The sequence below is a fragment of the Humulus lupulus genome, chromosome 9 (assembly GCF_963169125.1).
Source record: "Humulus lupulus chromosome 9, drHumLupu1.1, whole genome shotgun sequence".
Lineage (NCBI taxonomy): Eukaryota > Viridiplantae > Streptophyta > Magnoliopsida > Rosales > Cannabaceae > Humulus > Humulus lupulus.
The window spans coordinates 88,781,642-88,803,665 of record NC_084801.1 but is presented as its reverse complement, the minus strand read 5'-3'; positions in this window follow the sequence as shown (position 1 = coordinate 88,803,665).

The window sequence follows — 22,024 nt, the reverse complement described above, 5'->3', positions numbered from 1 at the left end:
TAGCGCTAGCCCCTGTCTGGTGTGGCTGGTTCTGCTTGTAGCGCTACAGCGCTACCTTTTGAGCGTTGTAGCGCTGCACTGTTCACAGAGGGGATTTTTGGGCTTTTGTGAAGGGATTTTGACCTAGGGTTCGGGGCTCGATTCCGCCACTTTGTTTTGGGGATCTAGGACTTCCCGGGGGCTTGGGATTAGTCCCGAGACTAGGTTTTGGACTTGAGGATTGGTGATGACTTTGACTTGTGGATTTTTTCTTAGGTAAGCGCTAGGGCTCGGGTAGGATCGTGCTCAAGGAGTCCGGTTGATCAAGGCTACTGAATCTAAAGGTAAGAAAACCGTAACACCCGAGTTTAGGGCATGGCCCCACTGTGTGATTGTTGGGCACGGCCCTAGTTTGTATTGTGTGCAAATGTGTAATCTTAGATAAACTATTGTATGTTTGAATGGTTATTTCATAATGTATGATATGTGTGATTGTAATTGAATGAACGGCAAGGCCGAGAGCGGCAAGGGCCGGGTACGGCAGTGGGGCCGGAAGCAACGCTCAGCACATGGGATGCTAAAGCGAGGGTGGGACCCAAGGGATACATGAGTTATCCTACGGTAATGACCGAGACCCCAAGCTTTGGTAAGGCCTCTGGGGCGGCATGGCCGTGCTTGTTTAAATTGATGATTTTCTTATTTATCAGTGAATTATGCCAGCGATATTATTTGCACATGTTATGTGCTATTTGGGTTTTCTTGCTGGGCTTCGGCTCACGGGTGCTCCGTGTGGCAGGTAAAAGCAAGGAGTCAGTCAACCGGCCATGAGTATGGAGAGCGTGGGAGCGGCGCGTACATGTTCGGCCTGCCCGACTGCTTTGGTTGGGGGCATTTTGTATATGGCTGTATTAAATCATTCTTTTGATAACTGATCAAGTGTAAACCTATTTTTGAGTTGTAAATATTTTGTAAACCTTATTTTGGGATCCCAAATGCTTTATATTTAACGTTTTAATGAAGTTAAACATTTTCAAAGAGTACAGCCTTAAATTCTGATTTATCCACACTTTTGGTTTTAGAAACCACTTAGAGTCAGTCAAAAGCACGATTTCTAATTTAAACTCACTAAGTAACGGCTCTAAGGTAGTAGGGCGTTACAACTTGGTATCAGAGCGAGCCAAGGTTTATTGGTTCTGGAGATTGACCGAACATGTACGCACGCTGCCATTGAAAAGCTCGACTCCGGGTGGTTTGGTATGGTCGATTGATATATTCTTGAATATGTGATTGAATGCTTTGTATGCCTGCTTGAATTATTAGGAGCATGATGATTGTAATAACATATGCATGATGCTAGGGCAAGGCCCGTTGTATGCTGTATGATAATTGTATGTCATTTTGGTCGATTGAACATGGTTGTTGTTGAGATTGAGAGGTGGAAATTGGACCTTGTCATCATGCCTAATGAGCGGTGTCACTGATTGCAGGCATTTAGTGCAATGCCTTGCCAATCATCGAGACTCCGCGGCATTCAGGCCGAGGATGATAACCAGGGGCAGGACCCTCCACCTGCTCCTCAAAACTGGCAGCAGATCTTAGCAGAGATGGAGGCTAGGTTGAAGAAAACAGAGGATGAGCTTAGTCAGTACAGGCAACCAGCTCCTCCATCGGCCCCTGTGATACCACCGCCTAGTGTGGTACCGGCTCCGGTTCAACCTGTGACTGGGAACAGGTTGGAACCTCTATATGAAAGATTCAGAAAACAACAGCCTCCTACCTTTGAGGGGGGAGCAGACCCACTGCAGGCTGAGCAGTGGATGAGTACAATGTCAGTAATCCTGGACTTCATGAGGGTTGAAGAAAGGGATAGGGTTGATTGTGCCAGTTATATGCTTAGACATGATGCACGAATATGGTGGGAGGTAGTAGCGCAGCGAAGGGATACTGCTACTATGACTTGGGAAGAGTTCAAGGGCATTTTTAACGAGAAATACTACAGCGTAGCCGTCCGAGCTGCGAAGGCGGATGAGTTCAACAACCTGACTCAGTGCAGGTTATCTGTCACCGAGTACGCCCTGGTATTCGACAGATTAGCGAAGTTTGCGCCAGAGCTAGTGCCGACTGATGCGGCCAGAAGGGACAGATTTATACGGGGATTAAATGTAATGATCGCCCGTGACGTGAGTATCACAATGACTCCAGAGTCTACCTATGCACAAGTGGTAGACAAGGCCCTCACTGCTGAGAGGGCTGAGGATCAGATCTGGAAGGAGGGCGCTGCTAGGCGTGATACCAGGAGAGTAGTGCGTTCTTCTTCTGGGCCTAGTCGGGGTAGCGGCCCCAGTGAGCAGAAGAGGAGAGTACCCGACTCATTTGCTCCTTATGGTTCTGACCGGAGGGTTCGCGGTTCTGTGGGTGGCCGCCAGAGCGGAAATGACAGCTGGAGAAGCCTTCCGATGTGTCCTCGATGCAGGCGACGCCATCAGGGAGAGTGCCGGACCAGGGCATGCTTTGTTTGTGGGAGCACCAGTCACTTGAAGAAAGATTGCCCGCAGGCTAAGATGGAGGAGCCTAGGCAGGGGGACAGCCTCGCACCTGCTAGGGTTTTCACCTTGACTCAGACTGAGGCTGAGGCCAGTCCTTCAGTGGTCACAGGTCAGATTTTTAGCGCTGGATCCTTGTTTACTGCATTGATTGATTCTGGTGCTACGCACTCATTTGTTTCTGTTAGGGTGATTGATCAGCTGTGTAGACCTAGTATTTTGTATGCTAGGGGTTTTCAGACTATATTGCCTACAGGAGAGCTGGTAGTCTCTAGGAGGTGGGTTAGAGCCTTACCAGTAGTGGTAGACGGTAGAGAATTGTTTGTTGACCTGATTGAACTAGATATGGACGATTTTGATATAATACTAGGGATGTATTGGCTGACGCGGTATGGAGCAACAATTGATTGTAGGCGACGAATGGTGACCTTCGAACCGGAGGGCGAGGCACCCTTTGTGTTCGTGGGAACGGTGGATGGACCGCGGGTACCTGTGATCTCGGCACTAAAGGCTAGAGACCTGATGCAAGAGGGTTGCATAGGATTCCTAGCAAGTATAGTGGATTCCTCTAAGGTGGCAGCAGTGGGACCGAATGAAACCAAAGTCGTCTGCGAGTTTTCAGACTTGTTTCCAGCAGATCTACCGGGGTTGCCGCCACAGCGGGAGATTGAGTTCGTCATAGAGTTGGCTCCGGGAGCAGAGCCAGTTTCCAAGGCACCTTACAGAATGGCCCCAGCAGAATTAAAGGAATTGAAGATTCAGCTGCAGGAACTACTTGATTTGAGGTTTGTCAGACCGAGTTTCTCGCCATGGGGTGCTCCAGTTTTATTTGTTAAGAAAAAGGATGGATCGCTCAGGATGTGCATCGATTACCGAGAGTTGAATAAGTTGACCATCAAGAACAAATATCCATTGCCTAGGATCGACGATTTATTTGATCAGCTTCAAGGGAGTACAGTGTTTTCGAAGATTGATCTCCGATCAGGCTATTATCAGTTGAGGATCAGAGATGAGGACATACCAAAGACTACATTTCGGACTCGGTATGGGCATTATGAATTTCTGGTTATGTCCTTTGGATTAACCAATGCCCCAGCGGCATTTATGGATTTGATGAACAGAATTTTCAAGGATTACTTGGATAAGTTCGTGATTGTGTTTATTGATGATATCCTAGTATACTCCCAGTCAGAGTCAGAACATGAGCATCATCTGCGCCTGGTGTTGCATCGGTTAAGAGAGCATAAGTTATATGCTAAGTTTAGCAAATGCGAGTTCTGGTTATCGCAAGTTTCATTTCTAGGCCACATTATCAGTAAGGATGGGTTACTAGTCGACCCAAGCAAGACGGAAGCAGTAAGAGATTGGCCTAGACCCAGCAATGTTCCTGAAGTTAGAAGTTTCCTTGGACTAGCAGGTTACTACCGGCGGTTTGTAGAGGGGTTCTCCAGAATTGCTACTCCATTGACAGAATTGACAAGGAAGAAGACCAAGTTTGTGTGGACAGATCGATGCGAGAATAGCTTCAAAGAGCTGAAGCGGCGATTGATTACTGCACCAGTGCTGAGCCTGCCAACAGATAATGAGAAGTTTGTGGTCTACTGTGACGCTTCCAGACAGGGTCTAGGATGCGTGTTGATGCAGGCTGGGAAAGTGATAGCGTACGCATCAAGGCAATTAAAGGAGTACGAGCAGAGGTATCCCACGCATGACCTGGAATTAGATGCAGTGGTATTCGCACTTAAGATTTGGAGACACTATCTGTATGGAGAGAGGTGCGAGATATACACTGATCACAAGAGTCTAAAGTATTTCTTTACCCAGAAGGACTTGAACATGCGCCAGAGACGGTGGCTAGAGCTGGTAAAGGATTACGATTGTGATATCCTATACCATCCTGGGAAGGCTAATGTGGTGGCTGATGCATTGAGCCGGAGGGGCCCAGGACAGTTGTATAGTTCGAGGCAGATATCTAACAGACTAGCAGGAGAGATGACCAGAGCGGGTATAGAGCTAGTGGTTGGTAGGTTAGCCAACATTACTCTTCAGTCCACGCTCCTCGAGAGGATTAAGGAAGCACAGGGAAAGGACCCTCAGTTAGTTGAACGTAGAGAGAATGTCCTATCGGGAGCAGCTAAGGACTTCTCTATTTCTGAGATGGGTTTGTTGAAGTACAAAGGACGGATTTGTGTTCCGATTGATCCAGACATTCGGCGAGAGATTCTGGACGAGTCTCATACCACTCCTTACACCCAGGTTCTACGAAGATGTACCATGACCTGAAGGTTCTGTATTGGTGGTCAGGCATGAAGAGGGACGTGGTGGATTATGTGGCTAGATGCCTAACCTGTCAGCAGATTAAGGCAGAACACCAGAGGCCAGCAGGATTATTACAGCCTCTTGGGATTCCCGAGTGGAAATGGGAAGATATTGCCATGGACTTTGTGGTAGGATTGCCAAAGACCGTGGGTCAGCATGACTCGGTATGGGTGATTGTGGACAGGTATACAAAGTCCGCCCACTTCTTACCTGTGAAGACAACTTATACTGTGGAGCAGTATGCAGAGCTTTATGTTAAGGAGATTGTTCGACTTCATGGGGCTCCGAGGTCGATAGTATCCGACAGAGACCCCACTTTCACTTCCAAGTTTTGGAAGAGCCTGCAGAAGGCTATGGGCACGCAGCTTCGGTTTAGTACCGCTTATCATCCTCAGACGGATGGGCAGTCTGAGAGGACAATTCAGATATTGGAGGACATGTTACGGGCTTGTGTGTTGGATTTCGAGGGAACTTGGAGTAGGTATCTCCCTCTGATTGAGTTCTCGTACAACAATAGTTATCAGGCGACTATCGAGGTGGCTCCGTATGAGATGCTGTATGGAAGAAAGTGCAGATCGCCGATTCACTGGGATGAGGCAGGTGAGAGAAGGTATTTAGGTCCTGAGATGGTTCAGAGGACCAATGAGGCACTTGAAAAGATTAGAGCTCGTATGCTCGCCTCCTAGAGTCGCCAGAAGAGTTATTCAGATCTGAAACGCAGGAACGTGGAATTTCAGGTTGGTGACCATGTATTCCTCAGGGTTTCACCCCTGAGAGGAGTAAAACGATTTGGCGTTCGGGGCAAGCTGAGTCCCAGGTTTGTTGGTCCATTCGAAGTTCTAGAGCGAGTTGGGGAGGTGGCTTACAGGTTAGCAATGCCTCCAGCTCTATCAGGGGTTCATGACGTGTTTCATGTATCCATGCCTTCGGAAGTATGTTTCGGACACTACTCATGTGTTGAGCTATGAGAACTTGGAGTTGGATCGGGATTTATCGTACGAAGAAAAGCCTGTTCAGATCCTTGATAGGAAGGACAAGGTCTTGAGGAGCAAGACAATCGCCTTGGTTAAAGTATTGTGGAGGAACAGCAAGGTCGAAGAGGCGACATGGGAACTGGAATCGGATATGCGGGAGCGGTATCCCGAGTTGTTCAGGTAAATTTCGAGGACGAAATTTTCATGAGGAGGGGATAGTTGTAACGACCCCAAATTCGCTATTAAGGCTTAGGGCCTGAGATAGCGTGCCTGGAGGGCATAATGGGATTCTGTGTGGGTCTTAATGGGTTTTATGCATGATTATGATTTAGTGCACGTTTTATGATTATGTGATTAATTGTGGTGCATGATTATGAGAATTAATATGCATGTAGACCTGATTGAGCATATTTGTAATTTGGCCATGTTGGGCATGTTTATGTTGATACCTGTGATCTATGACTCGAGACGATCCTAGAACGAGCGGGTTAGCGGAAAGTCAAAGCGGGAACCTGTACCAGGCTTGGGTTAAGCCTGGGGAGTTAATCGAGAATTTGGGAATGTATTTGGTGATTTATTAGGCATTGGGTAGCGAACGGGAATAATTAGGAACACTTGAGGAATTAGTGGGAATTTGGGTATTATGACTAAAATGCCCTTTATGGACATAAAGGCTTAGAATTTGTAAGAGAGGGAATTTTGGTCATTAGGCTTGCAAGAGATAAAATAAAGAAGGCCTTTATACTTAGTGGATTTAGTAGAGAAAATTATAAGCTGAAAAGAAAGAAAGAAAGAAGAGAAAAGGAAGAGAGGGAAAGCTGAAGGGTTGGCTTGGAAGATTTGGTTTGTGGTTCTCCCACCCTTCTTCTTTGATTTTCTTGAGGTGAAGCTCAGTGGTAAGCTAGGTTTGTGGAATTGCAAGGGATTAGCAAGATCAAATCTGAGATTGAGGTAAGTTCTTGAGGTTTTCGGTTTTAGGGTTTTGCTGGTTTTGAACTGTGTTTTTGAGCTAAATGGATGGGGTTTTTGGGGAAAACAGGTCAAGGTTGTGAAGGTGCAAGCCAAGGAGGTCTAGGGTTCAGTTCAAGGTCTAAATTCCACCCACGGTATGATTTCTAAGACCCTATCCTTGTTGTTTGATTGATTTTTCTGGTTTTGGGGTTCATTGGGTTAGATTTTGAGTTGTGGGTTGCTTGAGCTTGGGATTGAGTTCTTGGGGTGCTTGGGATGAGTGTGTGGTGTATATATGTTTGTTTTTGGGCTTGGGAAAGAGTTGGACAAGTTTGGGTTCGAAATGGGGGAAGAAAATCGCAAGATGCGATTTTTGGTTTTTCTGTGCTGCAACTAGCGCTACAGCGCTAGGCAGGGGGCGCTGTAGCGCTAGCCCCTGTCTGGTGTGGCTGGTTCTGCTTGTAGCGCTACAGCGCTACCTTTTGAGCGTTGTAGCGCTGCACTGTTCACAGAGGGGATTTTTGGGCTTTTGTGAAGGGATTTTGACCTAGGGTTCGGGGCTCGATTCCGCCACTTTGTTTTGGGGATCTAGGACTTCCCGGGGGCTTGGGATTAGTCCCGAGACTAGGTTTTGGACTTCAGGATTGGTGATGACTTTGACTTGTGGATTTTTGCTTAGGTAAGCGCTAGGGCTCGGGTAGGATCGTGCTCAAGGAGTCCGGTTGATCAAGGCTACTGAATCTAAAGGTAAGAAAACCGTAACACCCGAGTTTAGGGCATGGCCCCACTGTGTGATTGTTGGGCACGGCCCTAGTTTGTATTGTGTGCAAATGTGTAATCTTAGATAAACTATTGTATGTTTGAATGGTTATTTCATAATGTATGATATGTGTGATTGTAATTGAATGAACGGCAAGGCCGAGAGCGGCAAGGGCCGGGTACGGCAGTGGGGCCGGAAGCAACGCTCAGCACATGGGATGCTAAAGCGAGGGTGGGACCCAAGGGATACATGAGTTATCCTACGGTAATGACCGAGACCCCAAGCTTTGGTAAGGCCTCTGGGGCGGCATGGCCGTGCTTGTTTAAATTGATGATATTATTTGCACATGTTATGTGCTATTTGGGTTTTCTTGCTGGGCTTCGGCTCACGGGTGCTCCGTGTGGCAGGTAAAAGCAAGGAGTCAGTCAACCGGCCATGAGTATGGAGAGCGTGGGAGCGGCGCGTACATGTTCGGCCTGCCCGACTGCTTTGGTTGGGGGCATTTTGTATATGGCTGTATTAAATCATTCTTTTGATAACTGATCAAGTGTAAACCTATTTTTGAGTTGTAAATATTTTGTAAACCTTATTTTGGGATCCCAGATGCTTTATATTTAACGTTTTAATGAAGTTAAACATTTTCAAAGAGTACAGCCTTAAATTCTGATTTATCCACACTTTTGGTTTTAGAAACCACTTAGAGTCAGTCAAAAGCACGATTTCTAATTTAAACTGACTAAGTAACGGCTCTAAGGTAGTAGGGCGTTACACGAAAGATGGCAAGACCCGTGATCGCTGTAAAGCTCTGCATCGCAAGCTCCAGCTCCGGGTCCCGCGAGGCGAAAGATGGCAAGATCCGCGACCGTTGTTAGCCTTGCTTCGCCGGCTCCAACTCCGGATCTCACAAAATAATGCATGGCAAGCTCCATGGCCATTGCAAGTTTCAGCTCCAGAAGCAGACATGCTCGATCCCCCACTCACAGCCGGCCTTGCTTCGCAAAGCCCGTGCTCCAGGATCACACCTGGTGGGCGTGGCGATTTCCCCGACAGCAATGAGCCTTGCCTCGCAGGGCTCCATGCCAGGTCCCTGAAGTCAGCCACCATGAGGTTCGCAACAACAGTTAGTTTTGCTTCGCAAAGATCTAACCTTAAATCTAGCGACGCTCACCAAAAAGAACTCCCGTTCCAAACAATGGAACGATTCACCTTAGCAATCCTAGCGAACAGTATAACTACAAGTCCCGGGATTGGCTATTTGCCTCAGGAAAGCTGAAATACGGTGAAAGGAGCCTGGCCGTTGGAACCAGGAAACCTTCGTAACCTAGAAACTACGTGGGAAAAGACATCATCCGTTAAAGCTTTAAGTGGGAAGTGCATAGGTTTTGGCCGTTGGAACCAAAACCCCATACGCCCCTACAACAGTTTCTACCGTATAAATGTCTACCCTAAGCGCAAAGATAAATAAAGAACTCGGCAGAAAAGAAAGGAGAATGCTATGATTATGGCAAAAATGTCGGTAATGAAAAACTCAAAATAAAAAATAATTAAAGATAAAACCCCTTCAAGCATTGGGGGTAACTACAATTTCCACGACCGCAGCTTCGGGGGCATCGGTTTCAACTGAGGCTGGCAGAGTCGGCTCATTGGAAGGCGGAACTTTGTCATGAGAAGGTTCAGAGGTCCCCGCCTCTCCGGGATCTCCCACCTCAGGAGCTCCAGCACGTTCGTCAATGTTGTAAGTTTGGACGTACACCTCTGGGCCCTGATCCCACACGAGTAGCTTCTCCCTCATGGCTTCGGCATCATCTCCCAGATAGCCTAATACCTCCGGGTTCACTTTCCAGAGTTGATGCATGAGGACCACATGCGATATATTAATCGTCCTGTTCAGTATCACCTCAGCATCCTCCTTCTCCTTCAAGCGCTCCGCCTCGGAGGTTGCCAGCTGTGCCTCCGCGACAGTTAGTTGAGCCCTCAATTTTTCCATTTCGGTCTTGCAGGCATCCCGCTCCCCCTTAAGAGAATCAATCTCCTTACGCTGCTCCCTATTTTGGTTCAGCACGGATTGCTTCTCGGTCACATGCCCCCTGGCAGTGAATTGCAAGGCCCCGATCTCTTTATCCTTCTCGGCGAGCCCCAACTGCAGCATAGACACGAGATCCCTGCTCCTCTTATGGAGTTGCTCCTCCTCGTGCAGCTTACTCTGAAGAGTGGAATATTCCTCTTGCCGCTTAAGGAGGAGATCATTTTTTGATTGCAAGCGAGCTTCCAGGGTATCCTTCTCCACCTTGGCTTGGGACAGCTCTTCCCGGAGCTTGGATTTTTCGGCCTTCATCCCATCCGACCGCTGTCTAAACTCATTCTCTGCCTTGGCCCGGTACTCTTGATATTTGGCAAGATATTTCTTGTCCGCCTCTTCCTCAGTCGTGCGCCGGGCCTGATCAATCTTCTCCGAGGCCTCCAAGGCCTGTTGGGTCAGTTTCTGCTTCTCCGCCTCCAAGGCCTGGCGAGCCAGCTGGCTCTCCTCCAGTTCCGCGATCATAGAGGCCTGCAAGGAATGACAACAGAATGAGCTAAAGCCGGACAAAAAGACAGATGATCCCAAAAAGTAACAACTGACGGCTTACCCCGGATAGTTGCTGCTTCACAGCGTGTGTCAGTAACAGTGGATCCTTACTGCTACTGATGGCCCATTTCTCAGAATTAAGCTCGCATAAGCTCAGGGCCATGTCCTCCATCATCTCAGCTCCGAACGGCGCCAATGCACGTCCGAGCCTAGGCACCAGCCTCTTCTCCAAGGCTGGACCATCCAAAACCGCTCCGGTCGGGTGAAGGGATCTCACCCCCTCGGCCAGCTCAGCTCTCTTCACGGCAGACAAGTTATCTGCCCTTCCCTGAGTAACAGCCTTCTCCGCCTCTAACCGCCTCTTCAAAAAACTATCGGCCCGTCTTACACCCTCCAGGAGAGCAGCGGGGAAACTGGTTGGCTTCCGCGGAAAGTGGAACTTCAGGCCAGGCAGGGGAAGATTGGTTGTCTGAGAAGAAGGAGACCCCGGAAGGGTTGACCCCCTTTGGGCCGGAGGAGGAGGCAGACGGGGTATTAAGGCCCCGGTCTGTTGCTTTTGCTACTGCGGCAGCAGAAGTAATTGCCCTTGTTGCTGCTGCTGGTTTGGATGTTGTTGTTGCTGCTGCTGCAGCGTTGGTGATTGTCTCTCTTGTTCTTGTTGCTGCTGTTGTTGTAGTTGTGGTTGCTGTCGTTGCTGTTGTTGTTGCCTTCGACCAGGAGAAGAGTGTCTAAGGCGTTTGTTCTTAGCGCCCTCAGCATCTTCTCCGGGACGCTTGCTCACCCCAGTTGTCCTCACGGGGAACACAAGCCCTTCCCCGTCGCTGCTGCTACTCGAGACCATCATTGTCTTGGAAGGCCCGTCAGCAGGAGACTTCTCTACCCTCGGAGACGCTTGCGCCTCGCCACTTGTCTTCTTGGGGGAGGCAGCTTTACCTCCCCTACCAGCCTTGGTCTTCCGTCCTTTCCCCGTGGACGGGTCTTGGCTGGTGGCAGCCTTCTTAATGAGCAAAGTAACCCTCCCCAACATCTTGGCTTCTGGATGCTCTGCAAGAAACGTACAAAGCAAGGTTAACGAACCAACAAGCAATGAGAAAGAAGATAAGCGGAAGACAAGACAATCAACAACATAAAAGCACAAGCAAGCCCGCCAGCAGGGAACAAGAAACAAGAAACAAGAAAAAGAAAAGTTTGAAAGGGACGACCATGCACGAGAAACGTGGATGGCCTTCCCCGAGCAAAACAAAACATCGCTTCCTGCTCCAAGAAGCTCCCGTACTCCTTGAAGTCCGGGAATGACATGCTGAGAGAAGAAGGGTCAACCATGATGACACCTTCTGGCAGACTACCGTCACTCAGACACCCGAGGAGCTCATCTACCCTATCGCAATATCTGTCGAAGGGTATCCTACGCGGATCTAGCCTAAGGAAACGGGGATCAAACCCCATCTGAGAGGTCCGGGAAACCTCAGACAGGCTGGGGGTGTGGATCAATCGAAACTTAGTCTTACCTCTCCCGGAGGTACTAGCCCCCGGAGCCCCTTCGTTAGGGTAAGCCGCAGCGTGGCGAGCCTCGATCTCCTCTTCCTCCGGCTGGGGGTCGAGGAACCTCTCCGCCCAACTAGGAGATAAAGTATTTTCGTCCCGGGCAGCTTGGGTGATCACCTTAGACAGCTCCAGGGCAATCTGCTCCCGGATGTCAGCTGACACCTGAGTTTGCCCCCTGCCACTCACTGGCTCGATGTTTTGGAAGGAGGCAAGTAACCCATACTCCCTGAACGATTCGGAGGTCACAAGTCCCTCCACTTTCAACTCTTCCTCAGAAAGCCCTTCGTAGAACTTGGACCTCCTTATCATCTCCGCGCAGCGAGGTGTCCGCGGAACGACTTCTGCAAAATTAAAATACGAGCGTTAGAGATCCTACCAAAAGGCAAATCAAACGCAAAGAAACAAAGTTGAAAAGGAGAGGAAGGAACACTTACCAGGGATTTTGAAGTCCAAAGATAGGGCTGGCACCCTCTTCAGCGGAAAGCCAGTCGTCAGGAACCAATATTCCCGGAGGTCTGGAACCCTCGCGGTATGACAGGTGGGGCACATCACGTCCGGGTGCCTTTCCAGCCTGTAAAACCCCACCTTGTCTGAATGACCCCTCATAGGCTGAGACTTCAACCCGTAGAAGTACAGCACCTCCTCCGGGGTAGGAGCCTCCAATTTCCGAGACTTGCAAAATATGAACCACCCTGCTAAGAGCTTGTAGCTGGGAGGAATCAACTGGAAGGGGGCAATCCCCGCCTTCACACAGAAATTGGCAAAGTAGCTCCTTAGGGGCAAGTGCGCCCCACAAACTATGTGTGCCCAGCTCCAGGCACCGAAGCCTTCGTGACTCTGACTAGCTGACTCGCCCAGCACCGACAGACGGTGCCACATCAGACCTGGGATGTTCTTCAGGCCTGCCTCAGAGGAATACAGCTCCAGCATGCCATAATTCCTGAAAAGGTTCGGCTTTTGGTCCATCTCCCAGATGGAACTATTGGAGGTCGGTGGGCTAGCCGCGACCACTTTCGCCTTTCCTTTCCCCTTTGCGCCAGCGACAGGAGAGCCCTTCTCTTGGGCAGAATCAGCCTCCCCCACAGCAAGGAGTTGTTCCTTTGAGATGTTCGTCACTGGACAAAAGAAAGAAAGAAGAAAACACTCTAAGCAGTCAGCACCCTTGTCATACCCTAGTGGTATCAAAGGCGTCGGGGAGACCCTCCCCGAAAACTGCTTCTAGAGGCTCCCACCGAGCTTACTGAGGGATTGGCACCATGCCACCCGAAGGGCAGCAAGGAACCAGACTCAGACACCGAGCCTAAGCCCACCAAAAGAAGTGTTTTTCCAGAGAAAGACACCCTAAAGGCGTTCATGCTTATGCCCTAAAACAGCAAAACAAGGGACGACTTTCCAAACGCAAATCGCCAAAGCATGCAGAAAAGGCTACTTATCGACTCACCTCAATCACATGCCTACCAAAGCCCTATTCACACATGCACATAAGCAATAATGGCAGAAACCTCTACGCTAACAACTACCAACAACCTAAGGTTTGGGAGGAAAGAGCAAAGTAGAAATACTTACTGATATTCGGGTAGTTGGAGGTTGAAGGAGTAACTGGATCACTGCACAGCACGATCGCGAGAAGTAAAAGCTGGAAAGACGAAAGGCGATTCAAACCAGGAACTTCAGCGAATAAACCCACTGCCAAATCAAAAGAAAAGTTTCCAGATACTTACCAAAAGAAATGGCAAGTTCGGGGGAACGTAAGCTGGGAAGCCTGAGAGTTCGAAGGTTTGGAAATCTGAAAATGGAGAATCTGAAAGCGTAAAGAGGAAGAAAGGTCCTTTCCCTCGTTTTTATAGCAGGGAAGAAGTCGTTTCGAATTCCTCAAATGGACGGTCCCGATCTTCCCATTCCGTGTGCATCAGATCCAACGGCTGGAGAGGAAGCGACGATCCTATTTATGACTCCTCGGATGGGAATAAAGTATTTATTTCCCATCATTACACCACCTCGGGCCCGGAGTACCATTAAAAACCGTCAAATCATTATTCAGATGACTGACGCACGCATACTCAACCAGTCGCCCCACGCACACGTCTTGGTCGCAGAACCATTCCCAGAATGACACGTGGTCCTTGCCGCACTTGAGTACTTGAGCTCAAACAGAAGAAATTCCCTTTCTTTTTCAAACTAACACTCAGGCGGGAAAAAGGAACCCTTCCGGGAACACAGAAGGTGCCCCCTCGCCTAATCTAAGAAACCGAAATACCCGGAGGACTGTACAAGCTCCCGGATCTCTCAAAGCTCCGTGACCTTGGGGGGTAAATGTTATCCAGATTTCCGGATAGCGTTTAGATTGACGTCCTTGGGGAAGCAGAATTATCGATGTCTTTCACGGTAGGTGACCAAAGCTCGCGGATGAACAGAAAGGCTTCGCCTCTCCCGTTTAGTGTCCGGATTACTCTTCCAAGCAAACACAACACGGAAACTCGTCAACTCTCCCGGACTCCCGAAGGGGTATCCTTCGGGGAAGCCCCTTCCAGGAGAAGTTCTTCGAGTGGTCTCCGCGGAAGCAGTTCCGTGCCTCGCACGGAACAAAGCCAGACGGTCGAGTCCTGGAGGAAGCATATTTGGAATGATATCCGCCTGACACAGGATCCCGCCTGACACGCCCGTCAGGTCAAAGCCGCACACATCCCAGCACGCCTAAGGGTACCTTTTCGCCTACTGTTCCGCTGACAACTTGAAGAAGACGGCTGACTTTGTGTGTTCCCCATACTTTCACGTAAATATGCCCACATAGAGTCTTGTAGCCATGCTACTACAGTAATTGTATCCCCTATTTATGGCTGGTGTAATGAAGACTCATGTACGTAGAGAAAAACCCTAATCCGAAACCCTAGCTATAAAGACCCCTTCATTTTACAAGAAGAGGGACGACCAACAGATCACATAGCAAAAACTCTACCAAAATCTCTCTAGCTTCATCTTCTTCAAGAGAACCCGAGAGAAACACTGTAAGTGTGGGAAGTTCTTATACACCAGCCATCTTACTGTAGTCCTTTCCAAGTATAATAACATCGACTCGTGGACTAGGGCTTGTTAACGCCTGAACCACGTAAAAACACTGTTTGTTTAGTTACATTTCAGCACTTCTACAGTTCTTATCTTTTTATTATTCTGTTTATATTCGTTTCCGAAAAACTCGGTAAACACCATTCATATCAACTCTTACCTTGAACAGTGTTGATAGAGCCGCTATGGGGACCTATGGACCTATAATTCCAAGCTCCAATAAATTTGAGATTATTAATTAAACTTCTTTAATTAAATAATCTTAATTTATTAATCTCATGATTATTCCACTATAAATATGAGACTGCACTCTTGTAATTATAGACATTTCATTTACTGAGTACTTTATAATCATAAAGCGTCCATTGATATAATCATTACATACAACTTGACCCTCTAATAATGGTTCATAATTAATCGACAATTAAATTAACGTTTTACCCTTTTAATTATCTCTTGTTTCCTTAAGTATCATTGACTCTACTAGTGACGGTTAATTCATAACTAAATTACGAATTTGATCTCAATAACCTTTCAGTCCCAAAAGTCAACCCTTAAGAGAACCATCATTCAATCTCTTGTGAGAAGGTATAGATTCCATATCTGTATACTATGTCCCCAGCCACCTATATTAATGAGTTCCCAAAACAAAAGTTTCTAGCCTGAGCATTCTGACAGACCCTAACAAGTGAATCAAAGAACTCATATAACATAAACAGGAGTTCATAGTAACTTCAGGATTAAGATCTATTTGTATATGATCATCAGTTGATATATTTAATTAATACTTCAAAACGATATTTAACTAAGTATTAATAAACATATCTGGTTCAGTTCTATATATTCTCTAATATATAAAGCATCTCCATTAAAGTGTCCTTCCACACTAGTGATCCGGATCTAGATCACATGTATTCATAATACTAGTGGACCGTACTTGCAGTAATTAATCTAAAGATTCCATAACTTTATTTTACTGCGAACTATTCAAGTTCATTTATCTCAAACACAATCCTCTCGTACCAATACGTGTTTGAGATCACATATATGAACTTAGGAATTTTCCTGATATTTACATAATATTATCATAGAATAATATAGTCCATAAAATATATGCATAACATATTCAATTTATTTATTTATTTCATAAAACAATGTCTATTACATATGCTTTCAGGGCACATTTCCAACAGTCTAACCATACAAACTTCTGATTCTTGCGTGTTAACTCTCTCAATGATGACGCAATCTTGGAGAATCCTTCCACAAAGTGTCTGTAATACCCCGAAAATCCCAAGAAACTTATGATCTCTGAAGCATTCATTGGTCTTGGCCAATCTCTGACCACCTCAATCTTTGCTAGATCCACCTTAATTCCATTATTACTGACTATGTGACCCAAGAAAGTCACCTATGGCAACCAAAACTTGCATTTCTTAAACTTCATATACAGCCTGTGTTCACTCAACCTCTATAGTACAAATCTGAGGTGTTGCTCATGTTCTTTCTCCATCCGAGAGTATATCAATATATCGTCAATAAAGACCATCACAAACTGGTCCATGTAGTCTTTGAGCACCCTGTTCATCAAATCCATAAATGTTGTCGGGCCATTAGTCAACCCAAATGACATCACCAAAACCTCACACTGCTCGTACCTGGTGTGAAAAGTTATATTCAGTATATCCTCCTCTCTATGAAAACTCGAAGAACTATCTTAGAGAATATTGTTCTACCCTGCCACTGATCAAAAAAATCATCAATCCTTGGCATAAGATATCTATTCTTGATAGTACACTTGTTCAGTTCTCTGTAATCGATACATATCCTTAGAGAACCATCATTTTTCTTCACAAAGAGGACTGGTGCGCCCCATGGTGAGAAACTGGGCCTGATAAAACCCAAGTCCAGTAACTCCTATAGTTGAACCTTTAGTTCCTTCAGCTCAGCTGGAGCCATCCTGTAAGGTGCCCTAGATACTGGCTCTGTCCCTGGTGCCAATTCAATTACAAACTCAATTTCCCTGAGTGGAGGTAACCCTTGCAAATCCTCTGGAAACACGTCAAGGAACTCACAGACCAATCGAGTGTGTTCTGGTTCCACTAGCACAACTTGAGTGGTATCCACCACGCTAGCTAAGAAACCTATGCATCCCCCTGCAATAGGTCTCTAGCTCTAAGTATTGATATAAATACGGGGTCCATGCACAGTGCCAACAAATACAAAGGGGTCATCACCCTCCGGCTCAAAGGATACCATCTACTTCTGGCAGTCTATTGTTGCCCCATACTTCTCTAGCCAATCCATACTCAGAAGTAAGTCAAAATCGGTCATCTCCAGCTCTACCAAGTCAACTGATAACTCCCTGCCATCCACTGTAATTGGTAGTGATCTAACCCATATCCTAGAAACCACAAACTCCCCAGTAGGCAACATCGTACTAAACCCCACAAGATAAAAGTCACATGGTCTACACAATCCATCTATAATCCTACTAGCTACCTGAATCAATCAAAATAGTATAGAAGGTTCAAGCACTAGAAAGATGACTTGTAACTATCGAGGGACTAGCCTCGGCCTCTGCCTGGGTCAAGGTGAACACCCGGGCTGGCATTAGGCTATCCACCTTCTTTGGCTCCTCCTTCCATAACTCTTCCTACTTAGCGCATCAGCAACTACGTTTGCCTTTCCTGGGTGGTATAGGATTTCGCAGTATTAATCCTTCACTAGCTCTAACCACCTGCACTGCCTCATGTTGAGCTCCTTCTGAGTGAAGAAGAACTTTAAACGTTTGTCATCCATATAAATATCACACCGTTCTCCGTAAAGATAATGGCACCAGATTTTTAACGCAAATACCACCGTTGCCAACTCCATATCGTGAGTTGGATAGCGTTGTTTGTACTCCTTCAGCTGCCTTGAGGCGTAGGCTATCGCCTTGTCTTTATGCATCAGCACGCAACCCAACCCTTGCTTCGACGCATCGCAGTAGACTACAAACTTGTCGTTGGGTGTCGGTACACAGAGTATTGGTGCTGAGCATAACTTATATATAAGCAACTGGAAGCTTTCTTCACACTTATCAGTCCAGTTCAACCTTTTTTGTTTCCGGGTGAGGTTGGTGAGCGGAGTGGATATCTTAGAAAAGCCCTCTACAAACCTCCGATAATAACCTGCTAATCCCAGAAAGCTTCTTACTTCTGACGCGCTCTTTGGTCTTGGCCAATCCTTCACAGCCTCTACCTTAGATGGGTCTCCTGCAACTCTATCCTTGGATATAATGTGGTCAAGGATTGCTACTTGTGAAAGCCAAAACTCGCACTTCTTGAACTTGGCGTAGAGTTGATGCTCCTTTAGTCATAACAAAATCAACCTTAAGTATTCCTCGTGCTCAACTTTGTCCTTTGAGTACACCAAGATGTCGTCGATGAATACTACGACGAATCTATCCAAATAATCCTTAAAGACCATATTCATTAAATCCATCAACGCGGTTGGAGCGTTGGTAAGACCAAAAAACATAACTAAAAACTTGTAATTCCCATAATGAGTTCTAAAAGCTGTCTTAGAAATATCTTCTTCCCGTACCTTGAGCTGGTGATACCCGGAATGTAGATCAATCTTTGAAAACACGGTCGCGCCTCGAAATTGATCAAACAAATTGTCAATCTGGAGTAGCGGGTACTTATTCTTAATCGTCACCTTATTCAGCTCGTGGTAATCTATGCACATTCGCATGCTTCCATCCTTTTTCTTGACAAATAAAACTGGTGCTCCCCATGGCGAATGGCTCGGTCTAATGAAACCCAAGTCTAGGAGTTCTTGTAGCTGCATCTTTAACTCCTTGAGTTTTATAGGTGCCATCTGGTATGGTGCCTTGGAGATAGGCTCGGTGCCCGGTACTAATTCAATTGTGAAGTCAATTTCCTGAATCAACGGCAACCCTAGTAAGTCATCGGGAAATACTTCTGGGAATTATCTTACAATGCGGACGTCTCTAACCTTAAGTGGTGTTTCCTTTACCACATCTGTAATGCTAGCTAAGTATGCTTGACATCCTTCTTCTATCATCCTTTGAGCTTTGAGAGATGATATTAGCGGTGTGCGTATTCCTGAAACTTGTCCCATGAAGGAGTCTCGAACGTCACTTTCTTGCGTTTGTAGACAATGGTTGCGCCATGCCTTGCTAGCCAGTCCATGCCTAGTATCACGTCGAAGTCTTTGATCTCCAGTTCTATCAGGTCTCCATCTAGTTCTACGTCCTTAATCTAGATCGGTACGACTCGTACTATCCGTGATGATAGAACTACTTTGCCCGAACGCAACTCTATAACAAACCTAGTTCTAAATCTTTCACAAGGTTTGTCTAGTTTTTCTATCATTCCTAACGAGATATACAAATGAGTGGCTCCTAAATCAAATAATACAGAACATATATTATTGAGGATAAAAACCTGACTTGTGACCACCTTATTGCTAGCATCAGCTTCTCCTTGGGTTAAGGCAAATACCCTGGCAGGAACCATCTTGTCTTCCATTTTCCCCTCTTGCTTGAGCTGGGGACAGTCTTTCTTCCGGTGAGCATCCTGACCAGAGTTGTAGCATCCCTTGGTATTTTCCCGGCATTCACCAGGATGTTTCTTTTGGCACTTAGCACATTGCGGGTATTCTACATAACCCGACCTATTACCTCCATTATTCGTCTGTGCCCTTTTATCGCTATCGGACTGCTTATTGTCAGGATGCCTTCTTTTCTGACCGTTATTGTTGTTGCTAGACTGATTGCTGTTATTATGGTGGTTGTTGTTCTGACTAGTCTGAGGTTGGCTCTGTTGTCTAGGCTCAGGCTTACTGGGTTCTTCTTTACTAACATTAGCTTGCAGCCTTTGTACTTCTATTGCAGTTTCTAGAACATCGGCATAGAGAGTATTTCCTGGGTTTCCTAGCTTAACCCCTAGCTCAATCTTTGGTCGAAGTCCTCTAATGAACTTGGTCACCCTCAGAAAGTCATTTAGAACCATTTCCGGTGCAAACTTGGCTAATCGGTCGAACTGCCGAGCACATTCTGCCACTGATAAACTCCCTTACTTCAGGCCAGCGAACTCCTCGACTCTTGAAGCTATGACAACCGAATTATAATACTTTTTGTGGAACAGCTCCACAAATCAGGTCCAAGTCATGGTGGCGACATCATGAGTCTGCTGAACTAGGTCCCACCATATTCTGGAATCTTTCTTGAGCAAAGACGAAATTCAAGATATGCGGTCTGCGTTGCCGAGGTTCATGTGCAATAGGATTGGCTCCACATTTTTGAGCCATTCTTCCGCCTCAAAGGGGTTTGTAGTCCCTTCAAAGTTCGGAGCGTGTTGCTTACAAAACCGCTCATAAACTGGCTCCATGTGCTGAACTGGATATGGTGCATAGTTTGCCACGGGCCATCCCCCATATGGACCAACTTGATGGGGTGTTGGGGCCATTTGTTGCGGCTGTGGTTACGGCGGAGGCGGAGGCTGAGTCTGAGGCTGAGCCTGTTGACGTTGTTGCTTTAGTAACTCCTCAACTTGCTGTCGCAGTTTGGCAATTTCTGCAGTTTTGTCAACCGGCGGCAACGGCAGCGCGTTGCGGTTGGCAGTAGCACACAGTCCCCTTCTGCGAACTGGAGGGGCTTCGTTGCTTACATGAGTAGCGTTGGAGGCATTTCCATTGGTGCGAGCAGATCTTCGGAGCGACTTCTCAGCAGAGTTCTAACAGTTGAGAAAAACATGTTAGAACTTTACCCGAATAGGCTCTAAGGCAAAAACTTAATCTAAACAAACATAACTCGAACCTATTAATTATGAATTTTTATGAAAAATTATATAAGCCTTCTTTGTAATTAGGTTGTATTTCTAAACTTAGAAAAATAAGCCATCTTTATTATTTTCTAAGTGTGTTTCTAATTATCTTATATGACTTAATTCTCAAGCTTGAAACTTATTGTTGTTCCAAAGTTAACCATATTGAGGGACGGCTGGGATAAGTAAAGTCGTTCCCACTACTATGGCCCCCTAACTCTCAATATAGAGAACCCGGTTCATTGATTTTTATCCACCGTCACCGAACTTAGTCATTATTTATTAAATTTATTATTTATTATGATTGCAAAAGAAATATCAAACTCATACATGTTAACAAAATAACAATGATATTAATTTGGAAAAAGGTTTTTCACTATTTACAATCATAAATGCAAATAAATAAGGAAACTAATCTATTCTAAAAATCAGGATCTTCTACATCTGATCCTTCATCTAACATATCGTCATCTATTTCTTCATAGTCATCATTGTCTTGTGCCTCAAAATGCCTTCGAGGAAGATTCGTAAAAATTCTATGTTTTTGCTCATTTGTAAATTGAAATTCCATTTTTGAAGTGAACCTAAGTATGAGAAAATAATATTTCATAGCTACCGGCAATTCATCTTCATTATCTATCGTCTCCCATATTTCTTCTAAGGTTGCAATCACAGTAGGATAATCTCTAAAAAGTCTAATTACTAAAACGTATTGCTACGTTGATCTCATCATGATCTGCTTAGATTCTTGGAGGTGACCTATCTCCTTGTGGAACAAAAGTAGTCTACAAGTGATTCTTTCTAGCACTCCTACGGTGTTTCTCGATTCTCTAATCCTTTTTAAGGCCTTAATGGCATGGATATCCTCATAAGTTAATGCTCCATTCATTTTACCTAAAAACATAAAGGCTAAAATCGTTAGCTATACATATAAACATAATAACTATAATCATAAACACTTACTTGGCGGTTAGATTCGGAGCTTGAGCGTGTGTATGAATGAGAACTTCATGCGAATGAATCGTTGCTTTGATACCAACTGTAATGACCCAACTAATTCTAGACTTTGGACCATTAAAACTACTTATACATAGACACTATTCTTAAGAAAAGATACGAAACATTCATAATTCTATTAAAAACTATAAAGTAAATGTTGAAATACATAAAATTCGGGGTTTGATATGGGATCCCATTGTTTCAAAAATAAAACATAACTTAAAACTTGAATAAATTTGTCACAAAACCAAGTGCATAAAATACATATAAACATAATAAAAAGACTAAAATCAACGTCGTACTCGAATCGTTAACGCAATCCACCGAATCCATTCTTCCTCAATACACAATCCCAAGCTGTGAAGAATCTTTCCGCCGCCATAACTATTTTTCTGCACATATAAAATAAAGGAATAAAATAAAGGAATGAGCCTAATGCCCAGCAAGGAAAATCTACTAAAAGCCTAAGGCATAAACATAAACATAAACAT